The following is a 7803-nucleotide window of genomic DNA, read 5'->3' as shown; positions in this document are numbered from 1 at the left end:
ATATCTCCAGTGTGTGTTTCAACAACAAATGAGCTTTTTAAATATGTATGATGTTAATTTTAACTAGAGGAGCACACAGAGACATTTAAAATGGTGGGGTCTCTCTTTCTCATCCTCTCTCTTTCCCCTCTCTCTACCTCCTTAATCCTTCTGTTTTTTCTTCATCACCACTCTCTTGCTCTCTCTCTCCCTTTCTCTCTCTCTCCCTCTCTCTTTCTCCCTCTCCCTCTCTCTCTCTCTTTCTCTCTCTCCTTAGCCTTGCTGCCTTGCCTGTTCTGCTCCATTGCCTCGACTGCCTACGTTTTTGCCTTGAACACACACATCTGAGCCTGCAATAACATTAAATGCATACTGGGGCACACAAACACACACACACACACATTCACACTTTGCAAGCCATCCCTAACACACCACACACACACAACACGTACAAACGTACACTTTTGTGTGCCCGCACACATGCTAATAACACACACCATACACATATGCAGATACACTCACATGTGACCACCCTATATGCATGCGTAAACCCACATCCAGATGTACGTTTTTGTAATTGCTTGTTTAATGTTACCGTTCTCGACTTCAAATCATCGCTAAAAATGTAATGTATATACTCTGCCAGTTCTCGGCATGGGAGTGTGTGCTTGTGTGAGTGTGTGATTGTGTGGAGTGCGTGAGTGAATGTGCGAGTGCAGGTTTGTGTCTATGCGTGTGGGTGTGTATGTTGTGTGTGGTGTGTGTGTGTTTGCACTTGCCTCATTCTTTGAGACATAAACAACCACACACACACACACACTCTTCCGGTGTGGATGTCAGATGCGGTGGTTAATAATGAATAGACTGCAGAGGTGAATCAGTGTTAATATGATAGTGAAGATTGCATCTGCCTCCCCATTTACACTGACCCACCCCAGCATGCAAGTTTCCTTCACAGCAGCACATTTTTGTGAAGCATAATGTTTGCATTAAATGAATACATTGTACTGAATACATCTGCTGTTTGAAATGTATTCATTCTGCATTTAAGCGCACCCTGAAGCACGTCTCCCAAAGAGAGATGAGGCAAGGGAATGGAGAGAGGTGTGAGAGACGGTCGGAGGTTTTTAGGGATTTTATGAATGGCATGATCAAGAGGCATTTGTTGCCGTGTGTGAATAAAGGATGTAAATGAAAGCTTCTGACTCTCATTTGCCTTGTGTGCACACTACGTCAAACACAGCACGCTAGCACAACACACACCTACTCACACACACACCTACTACCTCACACCACACACCAACACACACCTGACCTGCATATATATACATATGTTTACATTCAGACATTGTTATGTCTCTTTCACACCCATATCTCATCCACCAACTGCCACTCACACACATAACTCTCCCTGTTCCATAATATCCACTGTACCTTGGAACCATTTCTAAATATAGCTAAATAATAAATTATAAATAACTAAATTATTTCTCAACTGAAATAGTCAGTTCATAAATATCTAGATCTATCTAGCATATTTGTGGGTCCTCTTTCTATCATACCTGAACAGGCTGTTGCACAGATTAATTATGCATGACCTTCCTAGGTTAATCAGTGTTAATCTCATAGTGAGGGATGCATTTGTCCATTTTGGCTCTCTCTGAAAAACATGGGAGCACATGTCTACATAATTGCCCTTTATGTTGGTACACAACTGTTATCACACATTCTTTGGGCCACACATGCAGCTATTTAACCTCTTAAAACAACTTTCTGTGTGTCTTGTGTGCAGACATTGTAAAATGGTCACTCTCTCTTGCACAGAAAGAAAGACAGAGTCACACACACACACACACGCACACACACACACACACACACACACACACACACACACACTAAAGTGAAGAAACCGGAGCTACGTGGGATTAAAGAAGCACATCCTCCGGAGGGACTGCAGTCAGACCAATCAAGATTATCCCCTCATCTTGGGTGAGACGTCCTCTTCCATGCCAGCCGCAGTCTGAGTCCGAGCTGAAGGAACTCATCCAAGGAACAGCCCGGTGCTCTCACCTAACAAAGATCTCCACTGTTTCAAGATCATTATTTCATTGAAAAGAGTAGATGTAAATATCATCTAAAAGTATATTTTAGACCTTTACATCAAAACTGTTCTGTGAGCTCCATGTTTTTTGTTTATGGATTTGTGATGCCCCTGTCAGTCCACTGATTGTGCTTTTGTGTGTGTGTGTCTGTGTGTGTGTGTGTGTGTGTGTGTGTGTCTGTGTGATTGTGCTTGTGTGTGTGTGTGTGTGTGTCTGTGTGATTGTGTTTGTGTGTGTGTGTGTGTGTGTGTGTGTCTGTGTGTGTCTGTGTGATTGTGCTTGTGTGTGTGTGTGTGTGTGTGTGTGTGTGTGTGTGTGTGTCTGTGTGATTGTGCTTGTGTGTGTGTGTGTCTGTGTGTGTGTGTGTGTGTGTGTGTGTCTGTGTGTGTCTGTGTGATTGTGCTTGTGTGTGTGTGTGTGTGTGTGTGTGTTATCAGCATGTTCACGGCCGTCTCAGCAGACACTCATACAGCAGTGACAGTTTGACAGCAGTTTGTTGTCACCAACGCAGCTCATATAAAGTCTTCATATCTCTAACAAACTCAAAGCAGCAAGTCTCTCTCAAACCCCACTATCCGTCACCGTGACAACTAAACACAGGAGGGTCAGGAACCAGGGAAACAGAATGCACCCCAGCAATCTACACTAGGAACGGGCGTGTGGGCATAACTGACATGATACCCACACAGGCTTCTTGGCACTGTGCCATTTCTGATGCTTCGGGGGAAAGTTAGCTGAGTGAAACGTGCACCAGGGACCCGGTATCAAACCGCAGCCAAACACCCACAGAGAAATGTTCAACCGCCGCACACAAAGTATATACAGTATTTTTGTAGTGGGAGGAATAGCATTAACTGGCATAATTCCCAACTGTCCTCTTTGTCCTCATACAGAAGTTGTGGCAGAGTGAAAACTGCTAAGAGGCCCACAGTGCCACAGATGGGAAGTTGCCAGGAGGCCCCCGAATCTGACTGGAGATGCACATGGCGGTGGTGAAGGAAGTTAAGAGTGGGTCTTGATGGAAAGGAATATTACTTTTTTCCTGTTTTGTCAGACATGAACTGAGTGCTTACATTATTTTGTATCATCTTACTCTGTGATCTATGCCCCTGGTTATGTACTCTGGCTTTGTCTGAGTAAGAGCACAGAGCTGAGGCCTGACTCATTAGCATTCAAATGGCTTATGTGAGAATTCAGGTTGTCTTGTAGCGTTTGAACTCCTTCCTTCCAGATAGCCTCCTTCCTGCTATGAACAACCCCCCTTTCGCCTCTTGTGTTTATAACTTTACCCCACCTCTGTGAACTGTGAACTCTGTGAGAATGAGAGTGGCTCATGGCTCATGGTTGGGAACGACTCTTGCTTTGCACTGCCTGTGAACTGGCAGAGGTAAGAGGTTCAGGGAGGGCGTGGTGGAGGAGGAGGGGAACAGTAGTAGGGTGGTGGTGGTGGTGGAGGAGGAGGGGAACAGTAGTAGGGTGGTGGTGGAGGAGGGAACAGTAGTAGGGGTGGTGGAGGAGGAGGGGAACAGTAGTAGGTGGTGGAGGAGGGGGGGAACAGTAGTAGGGTGGTGGAGGAGGGGGGAACAGTAGTAGGGTGTGGTGGTGGTGGAGGGAACAGTAGTAGGGTGGTGGAGGAGGAGGGAGGGACAGTAAGTAGGGTGGTGGTGGTGGAGGAGGAGGGAACAGTAGTAGGTGGGTGTGGAGGAGGAGGAGGGGAACAGTAAGTAGGGGGTGTGGTGGTGGAGGAGGAGGGGAACAGTAGTAGGGTGGTGGTGGAGGAGGAGGAGGGAACAGTAGTAGGGTGGTGGTGGTGGTGGAGGAGGTGGAGGGAACAGTAGTAGGGTGGTGGTGGAGGAGGGGAACAGTAGTAGGGTGGTGGAGGAGGAGGGAACAGTAGTAGGGTGGTGGGTGGTGGAGGAGGAGGGGAACAGTAGTAGGGTGGAGGAGGAGGAGGGGAACAGTAGTAGGGTGGTGGTGGTGGTGGAGGAGGGGAACAGTAGTAGGGTGGTGGAGGAGGAGGAGGGAACAGTAGTAGGGTGGTGGAGGAGGAGGAGGGGAACAGTAGTAGGGTGGTGGTGTGGTGGGTGGAGGGAACAGTAGTAGGGTGGTGGAGGAGGAGGAGGGGAACAGTAGTAGGGTGGTGGTGGTGGTGGTGGTGGAGGGGAACAGTAGTAGGGTGGTGGTTGGAGGAGGAGGGAACAGTAGTAGGGTGGTGGTTGGAGGAGGAGGGGAACAGTAGTAGGGTGGTGGTTGGAGGAGGAGGGGAACAGTAGTAGGGTGGTGGTTGGAGGAGGAGGGGAACAGTAGTAGGGTGGTGGTTGGAGGAGGAGGGGAACATTAGTAGGGTGGTGGTGGCCTCAGTGGAGGACTTGATCCCGCTCTCCTGGGTCAGATCCTGGTCAATAGGATTGCATTTGAAAATGGGCTAATGATATCAGGTCTTTCCTGCAGTCAGGGGTAAAGAGAGGTTATGTAAAGAGTGTGGAGGTTTTACTGGGTTCATTTTCCTCTGTGTGTGTGTGTGTGTGCGTGTGTGTATGTGTGTGTGTGTGAGAGAGAGAGAGATAGAGAGATGGAAATTAACCTGCAAGATCCTGTCCCGACCTCCAGGATCTCTTTCCAGTATTGCAGTATTGAAGATGTGCACTGTGTGTGAGGGGATGCTCTTCCCATTGAGAGACAGGCATAGACATCCAATCAGTTGGACAAGAGTGTGAACGTGATGTCCTGACAGTTACTCAACTGGTGTTTATGGTAACAAATATGACCCATGCCAAAACATCCAGTGTGATCATGGTATAGTCGCTATAGTGAGTGAATGAATATCTGTGAGAATTTGAGTGTGTGCTCGAATAGTGTGTAGGTGTGTGTGTGTGTGTGTGTGTGTGTGTGCGTGCGTGCATGTGTGCGCGGGTGTGTGCGTAAAGCGATCCTGTCACTATGAATAATGGAATGTGCTGAGGGCAACTCCTTTCCCCAGCTTTCTCCCTGGGTCACATGATGCGGTGGCAGTAATTTTTCATGAGCCCCCTCCTCCTCCCGCTGTCCGTCCCCAGGACCCAGGGGAGAGGAGGCGCCGTCGGCCGCGTCTGGGCCCTGCCTCCGCCCGAGGAGCCGGGCCCTCCCAGAGTTGCGGCCAGACGCGTCACCCTACACCTCGCAGACGGCGAGGAAACACTTAAACCGCACACACACACACAGATGGATGAATAAAAGATGCCCACAAAAGAGAAAAAAGTGCCCAGTTTGGAGGAAACCGAAGAGCCAGGTGACGATATGAAAGAGAAGGAGACGAAGACGAAAGGAAAGAGCAAGACAGTCACCTACACCTCGGACGAAGAGACAGACAGGGGCACGAGCCACTCGGAGAAGGCGGAGAAGAAGAAAAAGAAGGGCGAGGGCGAGGAAAAGAAGAAAAAAGCAAAGAAAAAGAAAAAAGAGGAGGAGGATGAAGGGGAAGACGTAGTGATTGAGGATGAGGAGAACAACAACAACAATGAGCCCAAGCGAAAAGAAAAGAAGAAGGACAAAAGTGCCAAGCAGGATGAGGGGAATGAGGGAGTGAAAGAAGAGAAAAAGAGAAAGAAGAAAAGCTCGGGGACAGAGGAAAAAGAAGGGGAGAAAATGGCCACGAAGGAAAAAAAGAAAAAGAAGAAGAAGGCCTCAGAGGATGAGCCCGCCGAGGAAGAGGAGGAAGAGGAGGAGGAGGGGGGCAAGAAGAAGAAGAAGGGCAAGAAAGGAAAGAAGGGATCAGACAGTGATGAGGACAAGAAGGGGAAGAAGGGGAAAAAAAACAAAGTGAAACTACCAGATTATGCGGAAACCTTCCCGAATGAGCTGCTCAACTACCAAACGGAGTCGTCAGATGACTACGAGGATGAGTTCTACCGCAAGAAAGGTAAGATGATGAGGAGAGCAACGTGGTGAGATTGATGCCTGAATAACTTCTCTCTAGAGGTCTGTCTAGAGTGTGTTTGAGGGTGCCATTGGCTTTGTGCTTACAGAAACAATAAAAAAAACCTCACCTTATTGAGAGAAAAAAAACAGACCCCTTTTGGATTCACTTGCCAGGAAATCCCAGTCAAAGTTTCAACTGCTCACAGCAATACAGTCTGTGGTGATTTTGATTGGCTCATGACCTCGGGGTGACTATGATTGGCTGAAAATAACAAGCCCCCTTCAGATTGCGGTTAAAATACAAAAATGATTTGAAACAGAGTTGACTGAACAATAACTTGGATTGGTGGTGGATATCTAGAGGGTCCATGTTCTCATTATTCTGACTGTAAGATCTGTATTTTAGGCTTAATGTGAGTTGTGGATCAGCTTTACCAAGACTGTCTGCCATTTTGGAATCCGTTTGCCTTTGCCTAGACACAAGTAATATGCCAAATAGCACAAAGCATATATAATCCTATGTTACATTTTTGTCACATTATTTAGTATATAGGTTATAAAGAATTGTTTTTATTGAAGAGTTGTGTTAGTAGTGTTTAGTTGAGTAATTAAATACTGAATTCATTCCACCTGATTAACTCTATCCAACTGGACAAATATACTTAGTGCTCTGCTCTATTTCGACCAAGACAAGCCAGACGAAGAATGGTCGATTCCACGGAAAACAGTAGAACAAAGTGTGTATGTGAGATGCCAAATTCTGGAGGAAAGGTGATATGCTATAAAGATACAGCTAATTTGTCTCCAAGTTCAGGCCGCTCAGTGTAATTCTCTTCAATGTGGAGTGGGGGTAGTTTGAATGAACTCTATAATTGAGTGAGTGTAATCCCACAGTAAATTACACGATAATTGAGTGAGTGCAATCCCACAGTAAATTACACTCTACAGAGGAGGCACTCCTAGAGCAAGACAGAGGAAACCCAACCCCCACTAAAACACATGTAAGGGGTCTATTTACCATTCTGGGGGCTTACAATTGTCAATCTTCAACAGAAAACGTCTAACGTCTAACATGGGAGCTGAATATCTCTGTCCTTCATCTCGGTTGATAGTTGTAGGGTGCAGGGTATTGGCAAACTAGTAGGAGCTGATTTGTTGACTAGCTTTAGCTAAATGTTCGGTGCCTTCGAGTATTTAAGTCTTGACAGAGGTTTTGGTGTTTTTTTCTTGTGTCAAATTCTAATTCCTAGATTAAATCTATTTAGCGTAACAGTTAGCTCTTTGACACCATCTTACTAGCAAAAGGCTGTCTGGTTCATGTTATCAGGTTCAGGTTCAGGTTCAGGTTCATGTTTTTTCTGTCTCATCATTTGGTTGTTTAAAGAGCTGAAACCGCTGATTCATGCTCTCTGACTGGCTCTGTCTTTCCCTCTGTGCCTAGTGTATGAGGTGTCGACAGTGACAGGTGATGTAAAAGGAGCAGGGACTGATGCTAATGTGTTTGTCACCCTCTTTGGTGAATATGGCGTCACTCCCAAAGTTCACCTGGCCTGCAAGTAAGTTTGTCTTTCAAACGTGCACCCATACATATTAATTAATTAATTAACAGTTTTGTAGCCTTTTAGTGCCTGCTTTAGCCAATAGGTTCAATGCACCTCTATGCATTGATTGATTTATGTAATAGTGTGCATGAGGAAGATCAATAGGTCAAGTGTAAGTTCACCCCCATCTCTGAGCCTAACTAATAGGTCAAGTGTAAGTGCACCCCCATCTCTGAGCCTAACTAATAGGTCAAGTGTAAGTGCACCCCCATCTCTGAGCCTAA

Source organism: Clupea harengus, unplaced genomic scaffold (assembly GCF_900700415.2).
Source record: "Clupea harengus unplaced genomic scaffold, Ch_v2.0.2, whole genome shotgun sequence".
In the NCBI taxonomy this organism is placed as follows: Eukaryota; Metazoa; Chordata; class Actinopteri; order Clupeiformes; family Clupeidae; genus Clupea; species Clupea harengus.
Note: the sequence above shows the minus strand (reverse complement) of the source record.